The 27,138-nt window shown below is 37.9% G+C and overlaps 1 protein-coding gene across 5 annotated transcripts in view; it reads right to left on the bottom strand.

Moving 5' to 3' along the window:
* Positions 1–27,138, bottom strand: part of KCNN2 (potassium calcium-activated channel subfamily N member 2) — a 582,895-nt gene that overhangs the window by 360,794 nt on the left and 194,963 nt on the right. For 3 of the 5 annotated variants that reach the window (XM_055536520.1, XM_055536523.1, XM_055536521.1), the window contains one exon: positions 6,355–6,436. The exons of the other annotated variants lie outside the window; for them this stretch is intronic. The gene's annotated coding sequence lies outside the window, so the exon portion shown is untranslated. The remainder of the gene's footprint in view (positions 1–6,354; positions 6,437–27,138) is intronic. 5 annotated transcript variants of the gene reach the window in all.

Raw genomic sequence — 27,138 nt, 5'->3', positions numbered from 1 at the left:
ACCCCCATGTTGCAAAAGTGCTACTCCAGGCAAGTCCAAAAGGACTGGGTCTGTATTCCCCCACCCAGTTACAACGTACAGTGCAGGAGACGTACCTGCAATGCTATAATCTGAGAATACTGGGCCCTGATCACCTCTGCCTCCACTCGCTCATGGGATGGAAATTCCACACTGAGACGCAAGGTGAAAAGAAGCAAAACCAACAGAACTGTAGGGCAAAATAAGCAATTCAACAATGATAGCCGGAGGCTTTAATAGCCCAATAATATGTAGAACAAACTGGCAGAAGATTAACAGGAAACAGAAGACCTGAATAATTCTACAAACCAACTAGAACAAATCTCTGTAGAAAAACTCCACTGAACAGAATATACCTTCTTCTCAAGCACACACAACATTCTCCAGAGTAGACAAAGTGCTAAGCCACAAAACAAATCAAAACACATTTAAAACAACTGAAATAACAGAATGTATGTTTTCAGACCACAAAGGAATGAAATTAGAAATCAATAACTGAGGGAAATTTGGGAAATTGACAAATATCTGGAAGTTAAACACACTAATATCCTGCTGGTTAAAGAAGAGCAATAGAAAGGATTAGAAGAGGGTGCCATGACAACTGTATGCCAACAAGTTAGATAACTTAGAAGAAACTGACAAATTCCTAGAAGACACAAAACTACCAAAACTGACTCAAGAATAAACAGAAAATCTTAGTAGGCAAATCATGAATACAAAGATTTAATCAATCATTTACAAATTTCCCACAAAGTCCAGGCCCCAGCTGGCCCACTGGTGAATTCCACTCAGTTTTCAAAAAAGAATGAATACCAATCCTTTACAAACTCATGCAAAAAATAGAAGAGGAAGGGACATTGCCCAGCTCATTTTATGATACTAGTACAGCCCTGCTGGATAACATCACTGACTCAATGGACATGGATTTGGGCAAACTCTGGGAGACAGTGAAGGACAGAGGAGCTTGGCATGCTGCAGTCCATGGCGTCACAAAGAGTTGGACAGCACTTAGTGACTGAACAACTGCCCTGCTACAAAAGACATGACAAGAAATGAAAACTGTAAAATAATGCCACTCATGAATACAGAAAAAAGATCCTAAACAAAATTGAAGTGAATTCCACAACATATAACAAATGTTAGATACTGAGGGGGAATTATGCCAGGAAGACTGGTTTAACATCTGAAAATCAATTAATATAATCACCATATTAATAGAAGATTGGGGAAAATTGTATAATCATCACAACAGAGACATAAAAAGTACTTTGAAAAATCCAATACTACTTATAATAGAAGTGCCCAGCCAACTAAAAGTAGCTTAGTATCTACTTAACCTGATATAAGGTATCTACAAAAAACCTTCAGGTAATTTCATATTTGGTGCTGGAGAAGACCCTTGAGAGTCCCCTGGATTGCAAGATCAAACCAGTATATTCTACAGGAAATCCATCCTGAATATTCATTGGAAGGACTGATCTGAAGCTGAAGCTCCAATACTTTGACCACCTGATGCGAAGAACTGACTTATTAGAAAAGACCCTGATGCTGCACAAGACTAAAGGCAGGAGCAAGAATGAAGGCAGGAGGAGAAGGGGATGACAGAGGATGAGATGGTTGGATGGCATCACTGACTCGATTGATGGACATGAGTTTGAGCAAGCTCCAGGAGTTGGTGATGGACACGGAAGCCTGGTGTGCTTCAGTCCATGAGGTTGCAAAGAGTCAGACACATCTCAGCAACTGAATGACAATATCATATTTAATGGTGAAAAAAACGAATGTTTTCTTTCCCTTAAGATCAAGAACAAAATAAGGGTGTTCTCATCACTTCTGTTCTACATTGTACTAGAGGTTTTAATTAAAGTAAATAACCAGCAAAAAGATATAAAAGATGTAGACTGAAAGGGATAGATGAACTACCTCTATTCATAGATGAAATGATCTTATACATAGAAAATCCTCAGGAATTAACGGAAATATTATTAAAACTAAGAAATTCAGCCCTAGGGTTCTAGGGTAAATAAATTACAAAAACCCATTGAATTTTTATACACCAGCAGTAACACAAAAATAAAGAAAATTTCACTGATAATGGCAAAGAGAAAAAAATACTCAGATGTGCATTCTACAAAAGAATTGCAAACATACATTAAAACTATAAAGTATTATTAAAAGAAATTGAACAATTTCTAAATAAATGGAAAGACAGTTCACATGTTGGCATCCTCATCTGTAAAATGATGCAGTCAGGTTGGTAAACGATTTAGCAGTTCTTCAAGAGGTTAACAGAACGCCCATTCCACTCCCAGGTATCAACTCAAGAGAAATGAAAACATATGTTTATACAAAACTTGTACATGAATATCCATAGCAGTATCATTCACACAAACCAAAAAGTGATCATCAACAGATGAATGGATAAATAAAATGAGCTATATTCATATCATGAAACATTATTCAGCCATAAAAAGGAATACGATACTGACACCAGCTATGACAGAGATGAAACTTGAAAACACGCTAAATGAAACAAGCCAGTTATGAAAGGTCTCACACTGTCCGATTCCATTTAGATGGAATACCCAGAACAGACAGATCCACGGAGACTGAAACTACACTGGTGCTTGCCTTGAGCAGGAGTAGTGGGAAAGGGTAGGAATGTGGAGTGATTGCTAATGGATATGGGTTTCTTTTAGAGGGGGCTCAGATACTGTGTGAAGGGTGCACAATGCTGTGGATACACTAAAAAACACTAAATTTTACACTTTAAATGGGTGAATGGGATAGCATGTGAATTATATCTCAATAAAGTTATTTAAGAAATATTTAAGAATAAAATCACACACATTTGTAGAGTAAATTTCTCTTTTAATAGAGTAAATTTCTCTTTAGTCTTCAAAATTTTCCTTACTTCCTTAGACCTTCACTTTTTCATATGACCTTTGGAATCAGGTTTTCTGATTTCTCAAAAACTCCTTGAGGATTTGAGTTATAAATGAAGTGAGCTCATGGATTTGGGAGAACAGAGATTTCACAATGCTGAGTCTGACTTTCACGAGCAGGTTATATCCATACCCCCTCTTTATCGTCTTCCTTTTTCCAATTAAATATTTCATTTTTTCACTTGATGAACTTCTATAGTTTCATAAGGTTAACTCCTAGTTACTATTTTTTTTACAATAATGAATAAAATTTATTGTATGAATTCAGTTTCAATCTATTAGAGAATAGGGATTCTGTCACGTTTTATATATAGATCAATATATTTTATATATACATTCAATAAACTTGCTGTATTTTTATCAGTATTAAAAACTTACTTGTGTGGCACCTTGAATGCTCTGTGTACACTCTGTTTAGACTGCAGTTGACACCAGGATTGTACTTTCTAATCTCTGTATATTTTTATCATTCTTATCTTTTGTATTAAGACTTAGAATAAAACTTTTACACTGGCTTATTATTAACGTCCTAGCATTCTGAGACACAGGAACGTATATGGTATAAAGATAGTGTTTGCCTTCACTGTCTGTGGAAACATGCTGCAAGAAATAGCTCTGTGGCCATTTGCCTAGTTAATTGCTCTTCTCTAAAAGGATCAAGAGGGCCAAATGGTTACAGGCTGGACTAGGTCTCTAGGTTAAACCCGTAAGGTGCCAGGAAGACTGAAGCCCTACTTCCCTAGGTATTGACATTGCAAATCATATAAATGCCAGACTTTGAACACATCTCTAGCTCTTAAAGCCCAGGCAGCAGCCATTTATCAGGTCCTTGGAAAGATGTATATACATTTCTAAATGTTAGACTGAGAATCCAGGATCCTTTCTATCCCATTTCAAATAAATCAAAAAGTATGTCTTCTCTTTCATGAGGGAAGGAGGTGGCTGTCTCTCTCCTGTATATTAAAAGATTAAACTCATTTTTCTCCAACCCTCACCTAGAGTCAGACTACTCTTGTAGATTTGTCCATTTGGCTTTTATTGCGTTAAAACAAAGTGAGTCTTGGAATGAAGTGGTTAGGAGAGGCGATGTAGTTATTGTTTACTAAAGACAACTAATAATAACACACACACTCTCACTGAGAATGCCTCATAAGTCATACTGCTGCTGCTGCTGCTAAGTCGCTTCAGTCGTGTCCGACTCTGTGCGACCCCATAGACGGTAGCCCACCAGGCTCCCCTGTCCCTGGGATTCTCCAGGCAAGAACACTGGAGTGGGTTGCCATTTCCTTCTCCAATGCATGAAAGTGAAAAGTGAAAGTGAAGTCGCTCAGTCGTGCCCGACTCTTAGCGACCCCATGGACTACAGCCTACCAGGCTCCTCCATCCATGGGCTTTTCCAGGCAAGAGTACTGGAGTGGGGTGCCATTGCCTTCTCAAAGTCATACAGTACCAAATTAATAAACGTGAATATTAACAACTCACCATATTAGATTTTTCTAATGTTAATTTCTGCCTTCCTGAGACAAACCCCAATCGATAATAATGTATCTAATTTTAAACACTTTTTAATGATGGGTGTATCACATGAACTTCTGTATCAACATTCATATGGAGACTCTTGTGATTTTGTTACCCTTTTCTATCAAGTTTGTTATTACTGTTTTAAGAAGCTTAATAACTGGGTAGGTGGTTTAGCTTCTTTCTCTGTGACAGCTTGTATGAAATAAAAAGAATTTGCCCTTAAATAAAAATTATAAGCCTTGAAGGATTACTAATATATCCTGTAACACCATCTGAGCCTGGTGTCTTAATGGGGGAGGGTGGAAGGCAACTGGTTCCAAATCTTTAGTGCTTGATAGTTTATTTCTTCTCAAGTGAATATTTATAATTTCTAAATAAATTATGCCTTTCACTTATGCTTTCAAAATTAAGTTTTATAGTAGGTCTTAAGGCTGATATTGATTATGTTTTGTTGACTTTCAACTTTAGCGCACAAGCATCTCCCTGGCTATGCATTAATTTTTGTATCTGGGATCTTCCCTTCTTTGCTTTTATTTTTTTATTTTTTCAAAATGGCATTAGCTTTATTATTATTTTTTTTTATTTTATTTTTAAACTTTACAAAATTGTATTAGTTTTGCCAAATATCACAATGAATCCACCACAGGTATACATGTGTTCCCCATCCTGAACCCTCCTCCCTCCTCCCTCCCCATACCATCCCTCTGGGTCGTCCCAGTGCACTAGCCCCAAGCATCCAGTATCGTGCATTGAACCTGGACTGGCAACTCATTTCATACATGATATTTTACATGTTTCAATGCCATTCTCCCAAATCTTCCCACCCTCTCCTTCTCCCACAGAGTCCATAAGACTGTTCTATACATCAGTGTCTCTTTTGCTGATTATTGACTTATTAATTATACTTTATCCAGTATGAATGAAATTTCTTTTATCAGCTCAGTCTTTCATATTGACCACAAAACTGCACTTTATTTTCCTCTCTCAGTGGCTATTTTCACCCTTTTCTCAGTCTTTATTCTAATTTCTGATGGGTTAATTTGAGAATACACTTTTGTAAATACTATCAAATACAATCCAGCCCTTTTTCATCTGGGATTATTGGGGGTTGCCATATTGTAGTCAAGTTTCCAGGACTATCTGATGACACCAAGTTGTAAGGCAAAAAACCACTTATAAACATGTACTGATTTAGTGTATTTGGTCATAGGACTAAATTATAATTTTCCACTAACAGATGGCATCTAAGATTGCAGATATTCCACAATTCCTTAGTCAAAGAAAGAGGAAGGAAACTGACATTTAAATTTGCTAGAAATGAAATAATCAGTAACATGAAAAATATAGAGAAATGAACAATATGAATCAAGCTGCTCTCATTCTGCTCTAAAGGCTTTGGCCTCAGCTACAGAGTTCATCTCAACTATTACTACAAAGAAACACTCAACTGTCTCCTTAATGTAGTCACCATTACATTTCAGCCTGCTCCTAACACAACTCTCCTCAACCAGGTCACACCAAATGTTTTACCTGAATCAGCTGATGAGCACCTCTTAGCATGATTCTTTGGCTTTGGCTCCCTCCTTGTCATTAGCCAAATTCCTTGAACTTTGAGTAATCATCCAACTTTTGCTCATGGATAAAATGCAAGTCCCATTTGCCTGCTGAATCAATCACTGTCTTATTTTATAAGATTGCCAGATGGTCTAAAATAATACTCACATATAAGGATGGATAGTGTCTTAGATCTAAAAAGCATTCTTAACATTTTTGGAAGAGGAGATTTAGACCAAGAAAGGTTAAAAAGCTTGCACTAGGACACACACATGTACATAATGTTAGAGCAGGCCTTGAACTTCATTCTACTTACTCCTAGTCCTGTGCATTCTCCACTCTTTCATGTTTTCCCCTCTTTCCTTTTTCCCATTTTTAACTCCAGCATCCTGAATCACCTAGAAGATAGTACAAGATGCTCATGAAAACTATGAGCCATACTTATTCGTCATCCACCAACAACCTTTCTAAAAGGTGAAATAAAGGCTTATACTGCAGCATTTAAGTACTAAAAATGGTCTCACTAGACTAATAGATTTATTGTTCCTTATACTTAAAATTTTCTGTTATAAACGACTGAGATAAAATGACTATTAAATAATGCACAGACATATATTACAAAAATAACAAAAAACTCCTTAGATTCAATAAAATTACACTTATTACAAAATCAGTTCCAAAAAGAATCATTTTAAGGAAAATCTGAAACCCCAGAAATTATGGTTAGTACGATAAGGAGAAAGGGATCAGATTTCTAACATCTGAGTGGTAATGGAGACAGGAAAATGGCAAGAATTTTCCATTATTTATCTCAATCTTTAAACAAAAGGGAATCACTAGAACTTCACTAGCTAGTTATTCTGACTAATTTTCAAAACATCAGCACATATTCTTAAATACAAGCATACATTCTTTTTTTTTTAATTTTATTTTTAAACTTTACAATATTGTATTGGTTTTGCCAAATATCGAAATGAATCCGCCACAGGTATACATGTGTTCCCCATCCTGAACCCTCCTCCCCGCTCCCTGCCCATACCAGCCCTCTGGGTCATCCCAGTGCACCAGCCCCAAGCATCCAGTATTGTGCATCAAACCTGGACTGGCGACTCGTTTCATACATTATAGTATACATGTTTCAATGCCATTCTCCCAATTCTCCCCACCCTCTCCCTCTCCCACAGAATCCATAAGACTGTTCTATACATCAGTGTCTCTTTTGCTGTCTCGTATACAGGGTTACTGTTACCATCTTTCTAAATTCCATATATATGCATTAGTATACTGTATTGGTGTTTTTCTTTCTGGCTTACTTCACTCTGTATAATAGGCTCCAGTTTCATCCATCTCATTAGAACTGATTCAAATGAATTCTTTTTAATGGCTGAGTAATACTCCATTGTGTATATGTACCACAGCTTTCTTATCCATTCATCTGCTGATGGACATCTAGGTTGCTTCCATGTCCTGGCTATTATAAACAGTGCTGCGATGAACACTGGGGTACACGTGTCTCTTTCCCTTCTGGTTTCCTCAGTGTGTATGCCCAGCAGTGGGATTGCTGGATCATAAGGCAGTTCTATTTCCAGTTTTTTGAGGAATCTCCATACTGTTCTCCATAATGGCTGTACTAGTTTGCATTCCCACCAACAGTGTAAGAGGGTTCCCTTTTCTTCACACCCTCTCCAGCATTTATTGCTTGTAGACTTTTGGATCGCAGCCATTCTGACTGGTGTGAAATGGTACCTCATAGTGGTTTTGATTTGCATTTCTCTGATAATGACTGATGTTGAGCACCTTTTCATGTGTTTGTTAGCCATCTGTATGTCTTCTTTGGAGAAATGTCTATTTCGTTCTTTGGCCCATTTTTTGATTGGGTCATTTATTTTTCTGGAATTGAGGTGTAGGAGTTGCTTGTATATTTTTGAGATTAGTTGTTTGTCAATTGCTTCATTTGCTATTATTTTCTCCCATTCTGAAGGCTGTCTTTTCACCTTGCTAATAGTTTCCTTTGTTGTGCAGAAGCTTTTAAGTTAAATTAGGTCTCATTTGTTTATTTTTGCTTTTATTTCCAATATTCTGGGAGGTAGGTCATAGAGGATCCTGCTGTGATGTATGTCAGAGAGTGTTTCACCTATGTTCTCCTCTAGGGGTTTTATAGTTTCTGGTCTTATGTTTAGATCTTTAATCCATTTTGAGTTTATTTTTGTGTATGGTGTTAGAAAGTATTCTAGTTTCATTCTTTTATAAGTGGTTGACCAGTTTTCCCAGCACCACTTGTTAAAGATATTGTCTTTTCTCCATTGTATATTCTTGCCTCCTTTGTCAAAGATAAGGTGTCCATATGTGCGTGGATTTATCTCTGGGCTTTCTATTTTGTTCCATTGATCTATATTTCTGTCTTTGTGCCAGTACCATACTGTCTTGATGACTGTGGCTTTGTAGTAGAGCCTGAAATCAGGTAGGTTGATTCCTCCAGTTCCATTCTTCTTTCTCAAGATTGCTTTGGCTAATCGAGGTTTTTTTATATTTCCATACAAATTGTGAAATTATTTGTTCTAGCTCTGTGAAGAATACTGTGGGTAGCTTGATAGGGATTGCATTGAATCTATAAACTGCTTTGGGTAGTATACTCATTTTCACTATATTGATTCTTCTGATCCATGAACATGGTATATTTCTCCATGTATTAGTGTCCTTTTTGATTTCTTTCACCAGTGTTTTATAGTTTTCTATATATAGGTCTTTAGTTTCTTTAGGTAGATATATTCCTAAGTATTTTATTCTTTCCGTTGCATTGGTGAATTGTTTCCTTAATTTCTCTTTCTGTTTTCTCATTATTAGTGTATAGGAATGCAAGGGATTTCTGTGTGTTGATTTTATATCCTGCAACTTTACTATAGTCATTGATTAGTTCTAGTAATTTTCTGGTGGAGTCTTTAGGGTTTTCTATGTAGAGGATCATGTCATCTGCAAACAGTGAGAGTTTTACTTCTTCTTTTCCAGTTTGGATTCCTTTTATTTCTTTTTCTGCTCTGATTGCTGTGGCCAAAACTTCCAAAACTATGTTGAATAGTAATGGTGAAAGTGGGCACCCTTGTCTTGTTCCTGACTTTAGGGGAAATGGTTTCAATTTTTCACCATTGAGGATAATGTTTGCTGTGGGCTTGTCATATATAGCTTTTATTATGTTGAGGTATGTTCCTTCTATTCCTGGTTTCTGGAGTTTTTATCATAAATGAATGTTGAATTTTGTCAAAGGCTTTCTCTGCATCTATTGAGATAATCATATGGTTTTTATTTTTCAATTTGTTAATGTGGTGTATTACATTGATTGATTTGCGGATATTGAAGAATCCTTGCATCCCTGGGATAAAGCCCACTTGGTCATGGTGTATGATCTTTTTAATGTGTTGTTGGATTCTGATTGCTAAAATTTTGTTAAGGATTTTTGCATCTATGTTCGTCAGTGATATTGGCCTGTAGTTTTCTTTTTTTGTGGGATCTTTGTCAGGTTTTGGTATTATGGTGATGGTGGCCTCATAGAATGAGTTTGGAAGTTTACCTTCCTCTGCAATTTTCTGGAAGAGTTTGAGCAGGATAGGTGTTAGCTCTTCTCTAAATTTTTGGTAGAATTCAGCTGTGAAGCCGTCTGGACCTGGGCTTTTGTTTGCTGGAAGATTTTTGATTACAGTTTCAATTTCCGAGCTTGTGATGGGTCTGTTAAGATTTTCTATTTCTTCCTGGCCCAGTTTTGGAAAGCTGTACTTTTCTAAGAATTTGTCCATTTCTTCCACGTTGTCCATTTTATTGGCATACAATTGTTGGTAGTAGTCTCTTATGATCCTTTGTATTTCTGTGTTGTCTGTTGTGATCTCTCCAGTTTCATTTCTAATTTTATTGATTTGATTTTTCTCCCTTGTTTCTTGATGAGTCTGGCTAATGGTTTGTCAATTTTATTTATCCGTTCAAAGAACCAGCTTTTGGCTTTGTTGATTTTTCCTATGGTCTCTTTTGTTTCTTTTGCATTTATTTCTGCCCTAATTTTTAAGATTTCTTTCCTTCTACTAACCCTGGGGTTCTTCATTTCTTCCTTTTCTAGTTGCTTTAGGTGTAGAGTTAGGTTATTTATTTGACTTTTTTCTTGTTTCTTGAGGTATGCCTGTATTGCTATGAACTTTCCCCTTAGGACTGCTTTTACTGTGTCCCACAGGTTTTGGGTTGTTGTGTTTTCATTTTCATTTGTTTCTATGCAAATTTTGATTTCTTTTCTAATTTCTTCTGTGATTTGTTGGTTATTCAGCAGCGTGTTGTTCAGCCTCCATATGTTGGAATTTAGGGAATGGCAAGACATACTTAAAGTGATGAAAGAAAATAACCTACAGCCCAGATTATTGTACCCAGCAAGGATCTCATTCAAATATGAAGGAGAAATCAAAAGCTTTACAGACAAGCAAAAGCTGAGAGAATTCAGCACCACCAAACCAGCTCTCCAACAAATACTAAAGGATATTCTCTAGACAGGAAACACAAAAACGGTGTATAAATTCGAACCCAAAACAATAAAGTAAATGGCAACAGGATCATACTTATCAGTAATTACCTTAAACGTAAATGGGTTGAATGCCCCAACCAAAAGACAAAGACTGGCTGAATGGATACAAAAACAAGACCCCTACATATGTTGTCTACAAGAGACCCACCTCAAAACAGAGGACACATACAGACTGAAAGTGAAGGGCTGGAAAAAGATTTTCCATGCAAATAGGGACCCAAAAAAGCAGGAGTAGCAATACTCATATCAGATAAAATAGACTTTAAAACAAAGGCTGTGAAAAGAGACAAAGAAGGTCACTACATAATGATCCAAGGATCAATCCAAGAAGAAGATATAGCAATTATAAATATATATGCACCCAACACGGGAGCACCGCAGTATGTAAGACAAATGCTAACAAGTATGAAAGGAGAAATTAACAATAACACAATAATAATGGGAGACTTTAATACCCCACTCACACCTATGGATAGATCAACTAAACAAAAAATTAGCAAGGAAACACAAACTTTAAACGATACAATAGACCAGTTAGACCTAATTGATATCTATAGGACATTTCATCCCAAAACAATGAATTTCACTTTCTTCTCAAGCGCACATGGAACCTTCTCCAGGATAGATCACATCCTGGGCCATAAATCTAGCCTTGGTAAATTAAAAAAAAAATAGAAATCATTCCAAGCATCTTTTCTGACCACAATGCAGTAAGATTAGATCTCAATTACAGAAGAAAAACTATTACAATTTCCAACATATGGAGGCTGAACAACACGCTGCTGAATAACCAACAAGCATACATCCTTAACCTTGTGGCCAAGGTAAATTTGATAAAAATATCAGAGCACAGGGCCATAGTATAATATTATTCTAAAGAGGGCTTCCTTTGTGGCTCACTGATAAAGAACTGTCCATGCACGAGACACAGGTTTGATCCTTGGTCCAGGAAGATGCCACATGCTGCGGTGCAACTAAGCCCATGTACCACAACTACTGAGCCAGCGCTCTAGAGCCCATGAGCAGCAACTACTGAGCTGACAAATTCCAACTACAGAAGCCCACGTACCTAGAGCCTATGCATTGCAAGAGAAACCACTGCAATGAGAAACCCACATACTGCAACTAGAGAGTAGCCCTCAATTGCTGCAACTGGAGATGGTCCATGCATAGCAATGAAGATCCAGTGCAGCCATAAATAAATCTTAAAAAATAATATTTTAAAGGGTAACTCATACTCAAAATTATAAACTTTTCTCAATAATTCTGAAATCATGGCATATAGTTTCTTCACGATTGTAGAATATGAAATCAAAAACTCAATTTCAGAAGCTTTTATTTCTATAGCTTTCTTTATATTTTGATCTGACTCACTTGCTTTAATTGCCCAGTACTGTGAGGAGTTTATCAACATTGTTACCAAGCTGATAACGCTTTGGGGTTTTACCAGTTAAGTCATCCCTTTTGAATTCCTCACCAATCAAAGCATTTCCAAATGCTCTTCGGCAGTCCTGATCATTTATAGCATTTATTTATCAGTTAGGCATTGTACCTTAAGTTCTTTGCAGTAAACACAAGCTTTTCACATTTCACCATCCATAGAACAAACTAAAACATCTAAGTACTCAGAATGCTATAGATATAAGGGCAGAGATGAGGAAGTGAACAATGTGAACTAGTGGAAGAAACACTAGACTAAAAGCTATTAGATCATGTCTAAGATCTAAAGGAGAGATAAGAAAGCCTTCCTCAGCAATCAATGCAAAGAAATAGAGGAAAACAACAGAATGGGAAAGACTAGAGATCTCTCCAAGAAAATTAGAGATACCAAGGGAACATTTCATGCAAAGATGGGCTCGATAAAGGACAGAAATGGTATGGACCACACAGAAGCAGAAGATATTAAGAAGAGGTGGCAAGAATACACAGAAGAACTGTACAAAAAAGATCTTCACGACCCAGATAATTATGACGGTTTGATCACTTACCTAGAGCCAGACATCCTGGAATGTGAAGTCAAGTGGGTCTTAGGAAGCATCATTAGGAACAAAGCTAGTGGAGGTGATGGAATTCCAGCTGAACTATTTCAAATCCTAAAAGACGATGCTGAGAAAGTGCTGCACTCAATATACCAGTAAATTTGGAAAACTCAGCAGCAGCCACACTACTGGAAATGGTCAGTATGCATTCGAATCCCAAAGAAAGGCAATGCCAAAGAATGCCCAAACTACCGCACAATTGCACTCATCTCACATGCTAGTAAAGTAATGCTTACAATTCTCCAAGCAAGGCTTCAACAATATGTGAACTATGAACTTCCAGATGTTCAAGCTGGTTTTAGAAAAGGCAGAGGAACCAGAGATCAAATTGCCAACATCTGCTGGATCATGGAAAAAGCAAGAGAGTTCCAGAAAAACATATATTTCTGCTTTATTGACTATGCCAAAGTCTTTGACTGTGTGGATCGCAATAAACTGTAGAAAATTCTGAAAGAGATGGGAATATCAGACCACCTGACCTGCCTCTTGAGAAACCTGTATGCAGGTCAGGAAGCAACAGTTAGAACTGGACATGGAACAACAGACTGGTTCCAAATAGGAAAAGGAGTACATCAAGGCTGTAAATTGTCACCCTGCTTAATTAACTTATATGCAGAGTACATCATGAGAAATGCTGGGCTGAAGAAGCACAAGCTGGAATCAAGATTGCTGGGAGAAATGTCAATAACCTCAGATATGCAGATGACACCACCCTTATGGCAGAAAATGAAGAACTAAACAGCCTCTTGATGAAAGTGAAAGAAGGGAGTGAAAAAGTTGGCTTAAAGCTCAACATTCAGAAAACTAAGATAATGGCATCCAGTCCCATCACTTCATGGCAAATAGATGGGGAAACAGTGGAAACAGTGGTTGACTTTATTTTGGGGGGCTTCAAAATCACAGCAAATCAGCACATGATGATTGCAGCCATGAAATTAAAAGATGCTTGCTCCTTGGAAGGAAAGTTATGACCAACCTAGACAGCATATTCAAAAGCAGAGACATTGCTTTGCCAACAAAGGTCCATCTAGTGAAGGTTATGGTTTTTCCAGTGGTCATGTATGGATGTGAGAGTTGGACTATAAAGAAAGCTGAGCACCGAAGAATTGATGCTTTTGAACTGTGGTGTTGGAGAAGACTCTTGAGAGTCCCTTGGACTGCAAGGAGATCTAACCAGTCCATCCTAAAGGAGATCACTCCTGTGTGTTCATTGGAAGGACTGATGTTGTAGCTGAAATTCCAATACTTTGGCCACCTGATGTGAAGAGCTGACTCATTGGAAAAGACCCTGATGCTGGGAAAGATTGAGGGCAGGAGGAGAAGGGGACGATAGATGATGAGATGATTGGATGGCATCACTGACACAATGGACATGGGTTTGGGTGGACTCTGGGAGTTGGTGATGGACAGGGAGGCTTGGTGTGCTGCAGTTCATGGGGTCGCAAAGAGTCGGACACGACTGAGTGACTGAACTGAACTGAACTACATCAAACCAGCTAAAAAGGCTGCTTCATAAAATTCTTCTCATTCCTGTGGTATTTTTTTTTTTTAAAGAATCAGCATACCTATCACTATCACAGAGACAAGCCAAGACTAGATGCTGGCTTTCAAGATGGTAGAGTAGAAGAACCTTGTGCTTACCTCCTGTCATACACTCCAAAATCAGAACCTACTGCTGAACAACCATTGATTGATAAAGACTGGGATCGACCGAAAATATTTTGTATATCTAAAGACATAAAGAAGAAACCATGAAACAGTAAGATGGGGTACTCTTGTGATTTAGTCAAATCCCCTACCCTCCAAGTGGGTGACGCACAAACTGGAGAAGAATTCTATTCAGAGACTCTCCCAGCGGAGTGAGAATGTGATTCCCATACCAGGCTCCCCAGCCTAGGGCTCTGGCATCAGAAGGAGGAGCCCCTGGAGTATTTGGATTTGACTGCCTGTGGGGCTTAATTTCAGGATCTCCATGGACTTGGGGAAATTGGGGGGAGTGGAGGAGGCCCCTGTTAATTCTTAAAAGGAGTCAACAAAAGCTCATGTGCACTGAGACCAAAGGCAAAAACAGTGACTTCACAGCAGCCTGGACTTGGGGGATCTCCTGGGCAGGCAGAGGATGCCTGCGTCTCACTCTGCAGTCAGAAACGCTGCTGCTAGACACTTCAGGGAGTCCTGAACTCTCCTTGAAGCAGACGTCTCACCTGGGTCGTTACTACCATAATCTGGTCCCACGCAACAATTTTTCTTGTTTTATTTAACTTCTCGGATAAATAAAGTTGATAAAGCTTTAGTCAGACTCATTAAGAAAAACAAAGACAGAGGGCCCAAATGAATAAAATCAGAAGTGAAAATAGAGAAGTTACAATCAACACAACATAAATAATACACATGATTATAAGAGATTACTATTAGCAACTATATGCCAATGAAATGGATAACTAGAGGAAACAGACAAATTCTTATAAAGACTGGTCTCTGTCTTGGGCACTGTCTCTTTTTCCACCTCCCTCTCTCTCGTGTCTCTTTGGGAAAACCAAGTTTCAGGCTGTGATCAGCCTTGTGGAGATGCACACGTGAAACCAAAGCCTCAGGCCAACAGGCAGCAAGGAACTGAGGCGTGACGACAGCCACTGGCATGGTTGTGCACACAGGCTCACCAGCTCCAGTTGAGTGATGAGAACCGCAGCCCTAGCCAACAGCTTCCCTAAAATGTGAGAGAACTGGAGCCAGAACCATCTGGTTCAGCCCTGGCCAGATTTCTGACCCTCGGAAACTCTGAGATAATAAATGTTTACTGTTTAACTTGCTAAATTTGGGGGGTAATTTGTTACATAGCAATGGATAACTAAAACAGTTCCTTATATCTATGTTCTTTCAGATGAATTGCCTTGGAGGAATCTCAACAAACCTACAGGTGCTATTGTTTTTGCATTCAGTCTCCAAGGGCTAATCCACTTTCATAGTCCCTCTTAAACTACCACCAGAATTAGAGAAGATGAAAGATCATAGAAAAGAAACAAGCAGGAAAGACAGTTCATTTGCCAAGCACTTCTGGTCTTAACTCTGAAAATACATCAGTACAGAACATCAAAGTACAACCTAAATTTAATACAGCCACATGATGTGACCTTAACAAAATGACAAATGAAACCCTAACTCCATGACTAGCCTAACTTTTAGAGAGAAATAAAATGCAATGGGAAATTAACTGTTGTTTTCTTGGAATCGTTAAAAGAAAGCACTTACATTTTTCAAAAGAATAGTGTTCTATAAAACCAAGAGGAGCCTCCTAAAACAATAAATTAATTGAAGTGAAAAGTTTAAGCATTTAATAGTCTCTTTTTGCATGGAAATATGGTTTGTATTGGCTTTGGAGGGAAAAGGTGATTGTATCTGGAATTTTTCACCAATACTTTCTGATAATTTTCTAAAGGCATTGAAAGTTATTTTACTTCCATAGAAACTGTCTTCAACATGTTTGACCGCATATAGTTTCTCCTGAAATGTAACATGATTACATAGCTTGTCCTATGTGTTAATTCATTTATCTTCAGATAGACACATTCTATTAGATGAAGCAAATCAGACCAAAGTGAAAGGCAATTGTCAGACAGAAAATAGTTTATGGAATTATCATTTGACCACTTTCCACCTATTTATTATAATTTTTAACTTATGGAAAAATATAAGCCTCTGTAGAAGTCATAACACATACACACACACACACACACATATCTAGAAGTCTGTGTATTTCTTATTTAAAGGTCGCCAGACAGAAGCGTAAAGAACACTTAACTGATTGATTTTGGTATGACTATTATCTTCATTTTCTTCCTTTGTGGAGGGGGATGGGTAGTGAATAGAAAGGCTGCAAAAGGATTGACATTTATGGTTAGGTTTATTGTATTTTAGGGCTGAATGAGACAATGTCATGCATTAAAACTGCAAAGGCATCTAAGTTTAACACAGGCTTATCTAAAATGGTAGGATCCTACAGAGGGTATGCTGCTTTACAAAGACCTCAAATCTATTTTTTGAAAGGCCTTTATTTTGAAGGAAGAAGAAAAATGGAGAAGAGATTGCCCACAGGGGAGAGAGATGTTCTGAATCTGGAAGGATTTACCTTTAAAGGGGTAAATATCGCTACTGAATATGAGTTCAGACACTATTAAGAAATCTGATTAAAAGTCCACAAGTCAGCAAAGTTCTATGTTAATCTGTAGACTTTTACCTTGTAAAGATGCAAGTTATTTCTATTTGATGGAAAATAGATCCCCAAAAGTTATTCTTTACTTCCTCAGACAACATTAATCAGTTCTGGGTCTAAGATTTTTTTGATGAAATTGTCCATGAATATCCATGAATAGTTTAACATCTTAAAGAAATGTTTAACATAAGTTAACTTTATATTTAAATGAAAGTCATGACTAATGACTAATAGCTTCTAGTAATAATAACAGCACTGCCTTATTATACGTATCACCATAAGAAATTCCATTCTTCTCAGTCATTCACATGATGCTTTCTTTAGCCGTGAGTAAAATGTATAAACTAGCTTACTTGTTCAACCTTATTAAAGATTTTCAAGCCCTGGGAATAGCAGGCTCATGTTCACAATTTTCCTTGACATGAATAAATGAATTATTTCCAAGTGAAAAAGTAGTTAAGGGACTGAAAAAAATAGACATGGTATATTGCTTTGTCTGCAGTTCTCACTAAGAGGCAATTTGACAATCCAGGGGACACCTGATGACATGTTTGGTTACAACAACCAGGGGGAAGGTGCTACTGACATCTTGTGATCAGAGGCCTCGGATGATGCTAAAGAGTCTACGTCACACCAGACGTGTCCAACAAAAAAGAATTACCCAGCTCAAAATATTAGTAGTGCTAACCTTAAGAAACATAGGTCTACAGTAGGAAAATGAGCTGAGGAATTATCAGGTGAAAACAAAGGGGAAGACAATGACAGATGAAATGTAATTCTCTCCAAAAATTATGCATGAGAATATATTAACCTAAGAAATAAAAGTATAGCAATTACCTTTGAAACTCACTCTGTTTTCAGATAATACAACTTGTGATTCATTTCAGAATGGAAGTAGAACATTAAGAATAGCAAATTATTTTCATGTCTCATAATAACTTTGGCCAAATGATAAATCATACAGCAATTCAACTAAAGTAAAACAGCTATTAGGTTTATGGGCTATGTTAATTCTCAAAAAATAAAATATTTCATAGATTTATTTTAATCTTTGGTCATTTATCACATGTATTTTGGGACAAAAATTATTTATTTTTCCCCTGGAAAATATATGTCCATGAATATATCTGCCCATTATATCTCCTTTCAATATTCATTAATGGAACTGAGTAATTATTTCATTTACAGAACTACATATTTTTTAACTAGGATTTTCACAGCAAAAAGAATCCTACCAGGCTCTTCCCTTTGGACACATTAACAAAATCAAAAGCTTTGTAGACCCTTTCAAAAGCTATGCACATTCCATAATACCTAATTATGGATCTTATTCACCTCTGATGCATACAACTGACTTTATATGTAAATATTCAGAGATTCATAAGCACATTATTTTCGAGAAAGGAAACAAAATCTCTATGTCGAGCAAAATAATGTGGCAGAGACTCAAAATCTGTATAAGTACAATTACTGGCAGAAACCGATCTCTAGTCCTTAGGGAGATTAAACGTCATGATACATATAAGGGACAGGATATAACATTTTCTTTATGTGCTAGAAGAATATTAAAGTAACAATTTTCCATAATCCTAACCTAAAGAGAGAACAGTTGTTAAAATGGCATCATTAATCATCTTAGCTGTTTTAGAAAAATACTTCTAAAACCACAGCTTATAAACTACCTCTCTCCAAACATGCCCAAGCTGATACTACATGGTGAGAAAAAAATGCGAAGTCCCCAGCAATAAATAGTATTAGATGTCAAAAGAAAAACGATGTTAAGGAAGCTGACAATTTTAATTATTTCCTGAAGTGAAGAAACAGCAAAACTTATACAGCCCATTGAGAAGGCTTTAATTTCATATACTGAGGGCTCACATGATAACTTCCTACTTGCTGCCTTGCCCTGGACACAAAATCCAGTTCATTTGGTTGATGTTTGGCAGTTTTCAGGGCAACCAAAATTATCCCAAGAATGGAATATTGAAAATTAATCCAAGACTGGAGGAAGTAGGCCTTTTAGAACTAATCAGGAATTTGATTTCATGAAATGCTGTTTCATGGTGAAGGGAAATAGATGAATTCATCTGCAAGAGCAGGCCAGACAGAGGCTTTCCACTGCATCTGAGCAAGCACAGCATTGTCTGTGCTCGATCAGACACTGAGTTGTCTGATGGTAGCTGAAATCTTTGAAATATACATCACATGCAGTACAGAGTAAATTCCTCCAGCCTTGTGGCACAGATCTTCCACTTTAGGCAAAGGTCAGTTAAAAAATATGCAATACTACAAAACATATGCTTTACAAAGTTAAAATGAGACAAAGGACAGGTCAGTTCCTATCACCTACTCTAAGTAATCCCACCTAGACTATTCTAAAGTCTACAGGCAGCTGTTACACATCTGTGGCGGGTCTTTCTGTGTCACTGCTTGGCTAGAAAGCAGACATCATCGAGGCAATCCTTGGAAACATCTTCTGTGTTATGTTCTAAGAGAGGACTAAGCTCCCAGTAGAATCCCTATACCTGTGAAGCCCAGTCACCAACAGGCTATACTGCTGCTGCTGCTAAGTCACTTCAGTCGTGTCCAACTCTGTGTCACCCCATAGACGGCAGCCCACCAGGCTCCCCCGTCCCTGGGATTCTCTAGGCAAGAACACTGGAGTGGGTTGCCATTTCCTTCTCCAATGCATGAAAGTGAAAAGTGAAAGTGAAGTCGCTCAGTCATGTCCGACCCTCAGCGATCCCATGGACTGCAGCCTACCAGGCTCCTCCATCCATGGGATTTTCCAGGCAAGAGTACTGGAGTGGGGTGCCACCGCCTTCTCCTACAGGCTATACTAGGGGCATAAAATTTTCCAGTTGCCCTTGGGTTTTCTACATTAATTTTCTCTTTAGCACTTCTATTTCAACTGTCCTTAATTTAAGCCCCATGATGAGATTAAGAAATCACATTGACACTATAAGAAATATTTGACTAAAAAGGCAATTTTGGGAAAATGTACCCATTTAGAACTTGTTTGTGAAATCTACTGATCGAAATAAATGCTCCTTTCATATAATACTCTGTCATGGAGACATTTCAGAAGACTTACCAAAGAAGACCTTATTTCATAACTACATTCTTACTAAATTCACCACCTGATTGCCAGTAACATGACATTTTTTGATTTGGTACTTTTAGGCATGGTCACTGACAGAAAATGAGTAATTTAATAAAATATTTTATATAAAAAATATTCTACACACTATGAACATCCATCAATCATACGAGGTAAAGTGTAATGCAAAGAAAATAAATTAAAAATCTCTTTTTTGCGAAGGAGACAGTGTTTCTATCGGAATTCTTTGAAGTGCCTCTTTCATATTTGTAGCATGTTAAATACCAATCCCTGAACATCAGTATGCTACAATTTCAGAGAAAAGTCGGTGCAAAACTTGAACTTCATACAAAATACACTAGTATGTATAGGTAGGACTTGAATCTTCTGATTCTGCCGATAGATGCTAGCTGTCTAGCACATGTTCAGCAAGAGAATGCATAACTTGTTAATTGCAGTAGGGATTACAATGTGAAAAACTGGCAATGACTTAAGTGATAATAAGAGAATATTTAAAGAGATGATATCATAAACTGGAAAAGTCATTGAAACAACCATGAAAACCAAATCTTCATGTACTAACAGAGAAAAATCTTAGTATATGCTGAAGTGAACTAATTAAGTGGAGTGTTTTTTTTACTCTCACACACACCATGTATAACATACAATGTAAACTGGAACTACATGTCAATCATCTCTTGCCATTTTTCCCAGCTGAAGGTTTCTGTGATGAAGTATAACTTTCTCACTCACTATATTTCTCTTAATCTCCAGAAGACCAGAGTCAGTCTTTGTAGTGTTAAAAACTGAATATCCCAAAGACAGATTAAAAAGAGGTGAGGGAGCTCAAGGCTATTCTTTGCTCTATAAAAATGTATTCAATTTACCGATTTTGATGCATATTGGTTACTGGGAGAATTCAGAATTAAACTATGTTGGTGAGTGGTAAGAAGGTTGGAATAACTGAAGACCATGGCTTAATAGATAAAATTATAAGTCTTCAATTTTTTTAAAATAATAAGCTGCTTGAAAACGGAAACATCTTTTCTACCTCCTTTGTTAATTTATTAAGTATGATGCCTTGCCCTTAATGAGCAGGAAATAAATATTTGCTGAAGTAATGAATGCCGCTGGTCCTTTAAAGTGTGAAGATTATGCGGGGTGAAAAGGCGGAGTTTTGCAGAGTTGAATACCACTGGCGCAGTCCTCATGGTCATCACCAAGTGCCTATCCACCAGTATTTGTTATGACGTTTCCTTAGTCAGGCCTGGCATGGGATGGCATCATAAGATCAATAAACTTTCCTAATTCCCAAGACCCAGAACAGATTCCATGCATTTTATCTTCACTGCTTTGACACACAAAATGTAACAATGCTATGAACCCAATGAATTTAGCCAATTATACTGATGTTTTCTCCCCTCCCCAGTTTCAAGTTACATGATTCAAAGTCATAAAGACATGGTGAAACAGCCATAAAATGTTTTTTCATAGGTCAAAGACTGCATTTATAATCACCATGCAAAGTCAGTGAGCAGACCCCAAGGTACTGGATTCATAATTAGGCTTAGGCACCAGGGGGCAAGTAAGAAGGGACAAAGAACATGAACATCCAGAGGCATGAGAGAAGAGAAAGGCTCTGGATTCTAGAGGCGCTGTTGTTCACTAGCTCAGTCATGTCCAACTCTGCAACCCCATGGACTGCAGCATGCCAGGCTTCCTGGTCCTTCACTATGTCTGGAGGTTTGCTCAAACTCATGTCCATTGAGTCGATGATGCCATCAAACCATCCCATTCTCTGTCCTCCCTTTACTTCCCACAATCAATCTTTCCCAGCATCAAGGTCTTTTCAAATGAGTCAGCTCTCTGCATCAGGTGGCCAAATTACTGGAGCTTTAGCTTCAGCATCAGTCCTTCCAATGAAAATTCAGGACTGATTTCCTTTAGCATGGACTGGTTGGATCTCCTTACTGTCCAAGGGATTCTTAAGAGTCTTCTCCAACTCCACAGTTTGAAAGCATCAATTATTCCGCACTCAACCTTCTTTATGGTCCAACTGACATCCATACATGACTACTGGAAAAACTATAGCTTTGAACAGACTAACCTTTGTTGGCAAAGTGATGTTTCTGCTGTTTAATATGATGTCTAGGTTGTCTTAGCTTTTCTTCCAATAAGTAAGAGTCTTTTAATTTCATGGCTATAGTTACCATCTACAGTGATTTTGTAGCCAAAGAAAATAAAGTCAGTCACTGCTTCGATTTTTCCCATTTATTTTGCATGAAATGATAGGACTGGATGACATGATCTTTATTATTTGAATGTTGAGTTTTAAGTCAACTTTTTCACTCCCTTCTTTCACCTTCATCAAAAGGCTCTTCAGTTCCTCTTCCTTCCTGCCATAAGGATGGTGTCATTTGCATATCTGAGGTTATTGATATTTCCCTTGGCAATCTTGATTCCAGCTTGAGATTCATCAACCTCGGCATTTCACATGATATACTCTGCATGTAAGTTAAATAAACAGGAAGACACCATACGGCCTTGATGTACTCCTTTTCCTATTTGGAACCAGTCTGTTGTTCCACGTCCAGTTCTAACTGTTATTCTTGACCTACATACAGATTACTCAGGAGGCAGGTCAGGTGGTCTGGTATTCCCATCTCTTTCAGAATTTTCCAGTTTGTAGTGACCCACACAGTTAAAGGCTTTGGCATAGTCAATAAAACAGAAGTAGATGTTTTTCTGGAACTCTCTTGCTTTTTCAATGATCCAGTGGATGTTGGCAATTTGATCTCTAGTTCCTCTGCCTTTTCTAAAACCAGCTTGAATATCTGGAAGTTCAGTTCATGTACTGTTGAAGCCTGGCTTGGAGAATTTTGAGCATTACTTTACTAGCGTGTGAGATGAGTGCAATTGTGTGGTAGTTTGAGCATTCTTTGGCATTGCGTTTCTTTGGGGTTGGAATGAAAACTGACCTTTTCCAGTCCTATGGCCACTGCTGAGTTTTCCAAATTTACTGGCATATTGAGTGCAGCCTTTTCACAGCATCATCATTTAAGATATGAAATAGCTCAACTGGAATTCCATCACCTCCACTAACTCTGTAGTGATGCTTCCTAAGGGCCAGTTTACTTTGCATTCCATGTTGTCTGGCTCTAGGTGAGTGATCATACCATCGTGATTATCTGGGTCATGAAGATCTTCTTGTAGAGTTCTTCTATGTATTCCTTTCACCTCTTCTTCATATCTTCTGCTTTCTGTTAGGTCCATACCATTTCTGTCCTTTATTATGCCTATCTTTGCATGAAAAGTTCCTCCGGTATCTCTAATTTTCTTAAAGAGATGTCTAGTCTTTCCCTTCTTATTGTTTTCCTCTATTTCTTTGCATTGATCACTGAGGAAGGCTTTCTAATCTCTCCTTGCTATTCTTTAGAACTCTGCATTCAGATGAGTATATCTTTCCTTTTCTCCTTTGCCTTTCACTTTTCTTTTCATAGCCATTCTTAAGGCCTCCTCAGACAACCATTTTGCCTTTTTGCATTTTTCTTGGAGATGGTCTTGATCTCTGCCTCCTGTACAATGTCATGAACCTCCAACCATAGTTCTTCAGGCACTATATCAGATATAATCCCTTGAATCTATTTGTCACTTCCACTGTATAATCATAAGGGATTTAATTTCAGTCATACCCAAATGGTCTAGTGGTTTTCCATACTTTGTTCAATTTAAGTCTGAATTTGGCACTAATGAGGTCATGATCTGAGCCACAGTCAGCTCCCAGTCTTGTTTTTGCTGACTGTATAGAGCTTCTCCATCTTTGGCAGCAAACAATATAATCAATCTGATTTCAGTATTGACCACCTGGTAACGTCCATGTGTAGAGTCTTCTCTTGTATTGTTGGAAGAGGATATTTGCTATGATCAGTGTGTTCTCTTGGCAAAACTCTATTAGCCTTTGCCCTGCTTCATTCTGTACTCCAAGGCCAAATTTGCCTGTTACTCCAGGTAATGTGTCCAGACATGGACATAAAAATGTTCCCCCTCTCATTTCATAAGGAGGTGTGTCACACAGGCATCTATAGGTAGGCTGAATTTGGGCTTTGGAAAAATTCTGTTCTTTCCAATACACAAACGAAGAAGGCTCACTGCTCTACCCCTAAAGAGCACAGCCAAAATTATGTGACCATGGCAAAATTTCTATATGGTTTTTAACATTATCCTACTACTGACTTAATAAATTTTCAATAAAGCCCATATAAGATCTCATTTAATGCAAAGTAGTTTCTTTGGGAATCCTTCAAGATCGATTAGTTATAAAATATATTGCCAGGTAATTGAATGACTTGACCTGCTCTGTCAGAGTGTGGCATGGAAGTTAATTAAGTGATAAAGAATAACTGCCAAAAATATAATGCTTTGGGATTAGAATAGCTGATTTCAAGCCAAAGCTTTGACAATTATTAAATGATATAATCAATTTTCTATTTAGGTTGCTTCTGGTACCTGACAACATAACATACTAAGTGGGAAAGAAGAAAAATCACCTTTTTATTCAAAATACCAGGAACATGTGCCTATAATTAGTCTAGAAAATAATTCAAGTTAATAAGATGAAGGCTAATATGAAAGGAGTTTAAACTGTACTGCTAGTTAACATGAATCAAAACTTATTTGAAAAGATGTCATCAGTCCTTATCATCTTTGACATATTAAGTAGTGGATTCTATTAGAACATCAGTAACCTGGGATCCATACTAAGCTCTTATAACTTAGCCCATGTGTCCCCAGAATAGAGGAAAGGAGAACACCTATGTCCCTGTTCAATATCTCTTTCAATCTCACTTCTCACCAGGAGGGGTAAACATGAAACTGATTGGTCAGATTCCAAGACCCTTACTAGGCCATATGGCAAGCAGGAGAGGTTGAAGTGCACTAGGAGATGAAGCGTGTGATAACAGCTCTTTGGTATTCTTCCTATCTTGTTCTCAAGCTGCCGTTCAGTTCAGTTGCTCAGTCATGTCCAACTCTTTGCAACCCCATAGACTGCAGCATGTCAGGCCTCCCTGTCCATCATCAACTCCTGGAGCTTGCTCAAACTCATGTCCATTGAGTCGGTGATGCCATCCAACCATCTCATTCTCAGTCGTCCCCTTCTCCTCCTGCCTTCAGTCTTTCCCAGCATCAGGGTCTTTTCCAATGAGTCAGCTTTTCGCATCAGGAGGCCAAAGTGTTGGAGCTTCAGCTTCAGCATCAGTCCTTCCAATGAATATTTAGGACTGATTTCGCTTAGAATTGAATGGTTGGATCTCCTTGCAATCCAAGGGACTCTCAAGAGTCTTCTCCAATACCACAGTTCAAAAGCATCAATTCTTCAGCACTCAGCTTTCTTTATGGTCCAACCCTCAAATCCCTACATGACTACTAGAAAAACCACAGCTTTGACTAGACAGACCTATGTTGGCAAAGTAATGTCTCTGCTTTTTAATATGCTGTCTAGGTTGGTCATAGTTTTTCTTCCAAGGAGCAAGCGTCTTGCCACAATCTAATCTTCTGAGTACTTTGACTCATTCCTCCCATTTGTCTCTGCTTTCATCCTGCAAGTCAGAACATCTTTTCCCATATGAGAGATTCAGCATTATTTTTCATATACCTTGTACTACTTTCTCACTTTGACTCAAATTTTGTTTTAGAAAGGTCAAGATTCCCCACATGAAACCTCTGGATTTTCTGGTCAAGTGATCTGGGTTCCAATGAGAAAGTTCCCATTTGACACTGTCCCTTGTAGGCATGTATGGATGGATATTATCCCCCTTGGGAGTTTTACTGGGACTGAGGAGACTGAGTAGGGGTGTAAGGCCAGAATTCTTGGGTCTACTGGCCATCTATTATATACACTAGTATAACCTTACCCTAATCATTAACATTTGATATGATTTTACCAAGTGTGAGAAGAGGAACTGCTTTGTGTTATACACTCTGTGATCAAATGACATAACATCACTGTGTCATCCACTGAAGCTGAGAAAAGAGAGCTCTGACAATAAAACCTTCCTATCCACTGAACAAAACACAAAGAAAATATGGAGGAAAAATAAACATTTTGGGTTGCTCTCAATAAAGTTTACGGTAGCAAGCTGGTATAACCAATGCCAATTCTTCATGAAGAATGTTGCCTGAGAAATAGGCTTTTGATTTGTCAAGGATGGTGCTGGTTAGGTGATGAGAAGAAATTATCAAATCAATTAGAAATTTACATTCTGAGAGACTAAAAAAATGTCTTTTAGACAAAACAGACCAGACCATTTTGAACTAGATGATTAAGGATGGAGGGCTTGTCCTCTTATAAGAATCTAAGCAGTGAGAGATTTTATATTTTGGGGCTTCAAAGTCATTGCAGATGGGGACTGTGGCCATGAAATTAAAAGATGCTTGCTCCTTGGAAGAAAAGCTATGACCAACCTATACAGTGTATTAAAAAGCAGAGACATTTCCCCACAAAGGTCCATCTAGGCAAAGCTATGGTTTTTCCAGTAGTCATGCATGGAATGTGAGGGTTGGACTATCAAGAAAGCTGAGCACCAAAGAATTCATGCTTTTGAACTGTGGTGTTGGAGAAGACTCTTGAGAGTCCCTTGGACTGCAAGGAAATCCAACCAGTCAATCCTAAAGGAAATCAGTCCTGAATATTCATTGGAAGGACCGATGCTGAAGCTGAAACTCCAATACTTTGGCCACCTGAAGTGAACAGCTGACTCATTGGAAAAGACCCTGATGCTGGGAAAAATTAAAGGCAGGAGGAGAAGGGGACAACAGAGGATGAGATGGTTGGATGGCATCACTGCCTCAGTGGATGTGAGTTTGAGCAGGCTCTATGAGTTGGTGATGGACAGGGAAGCCTGGCGTGCTGCAGTCCATGGGGTCACAAAGAGTCAGATACGACCGAGTGACTGAATTGAACTGAAAGTAAAACTTGATGGTGGCACAGAGAAAGAGAAACAGACCATTCAAGCTGAAGAGAGGACTTGTAATAAGACTCATATATTTGGGGTGACTACGTGTGTACTTTACTATACTATTCAGATTAGATAACAAACACAGATTCCCAAATTGGAAACCCAAAAGTCCAAGAACATGTGAATATAAGCCAGGACATAGCTATACAATGGCATAATATTCAGTAATAAGAACTTATG

Source organism: Bubalus kerabau, chromosome 10, assembly GCF_029407905.1.
Source record: "Bubalus kerabau isolate K-KA32 ecotype Philippines breed swamp buffalo chromosome 10, PCC_UOA_SB_1v2, whole genome shotgun sequence".
Lineage (NCBI taxonomy): Eukaryota > Metazoa > Chordata > Mammalia > Artiodactyla > Bovidae > Bubalus > Bubalus kerabau.
Note: the sequence above shows the minus strand (reverse complement) of the source record. Positions and strands in the feature narration are given on the sequence as shown.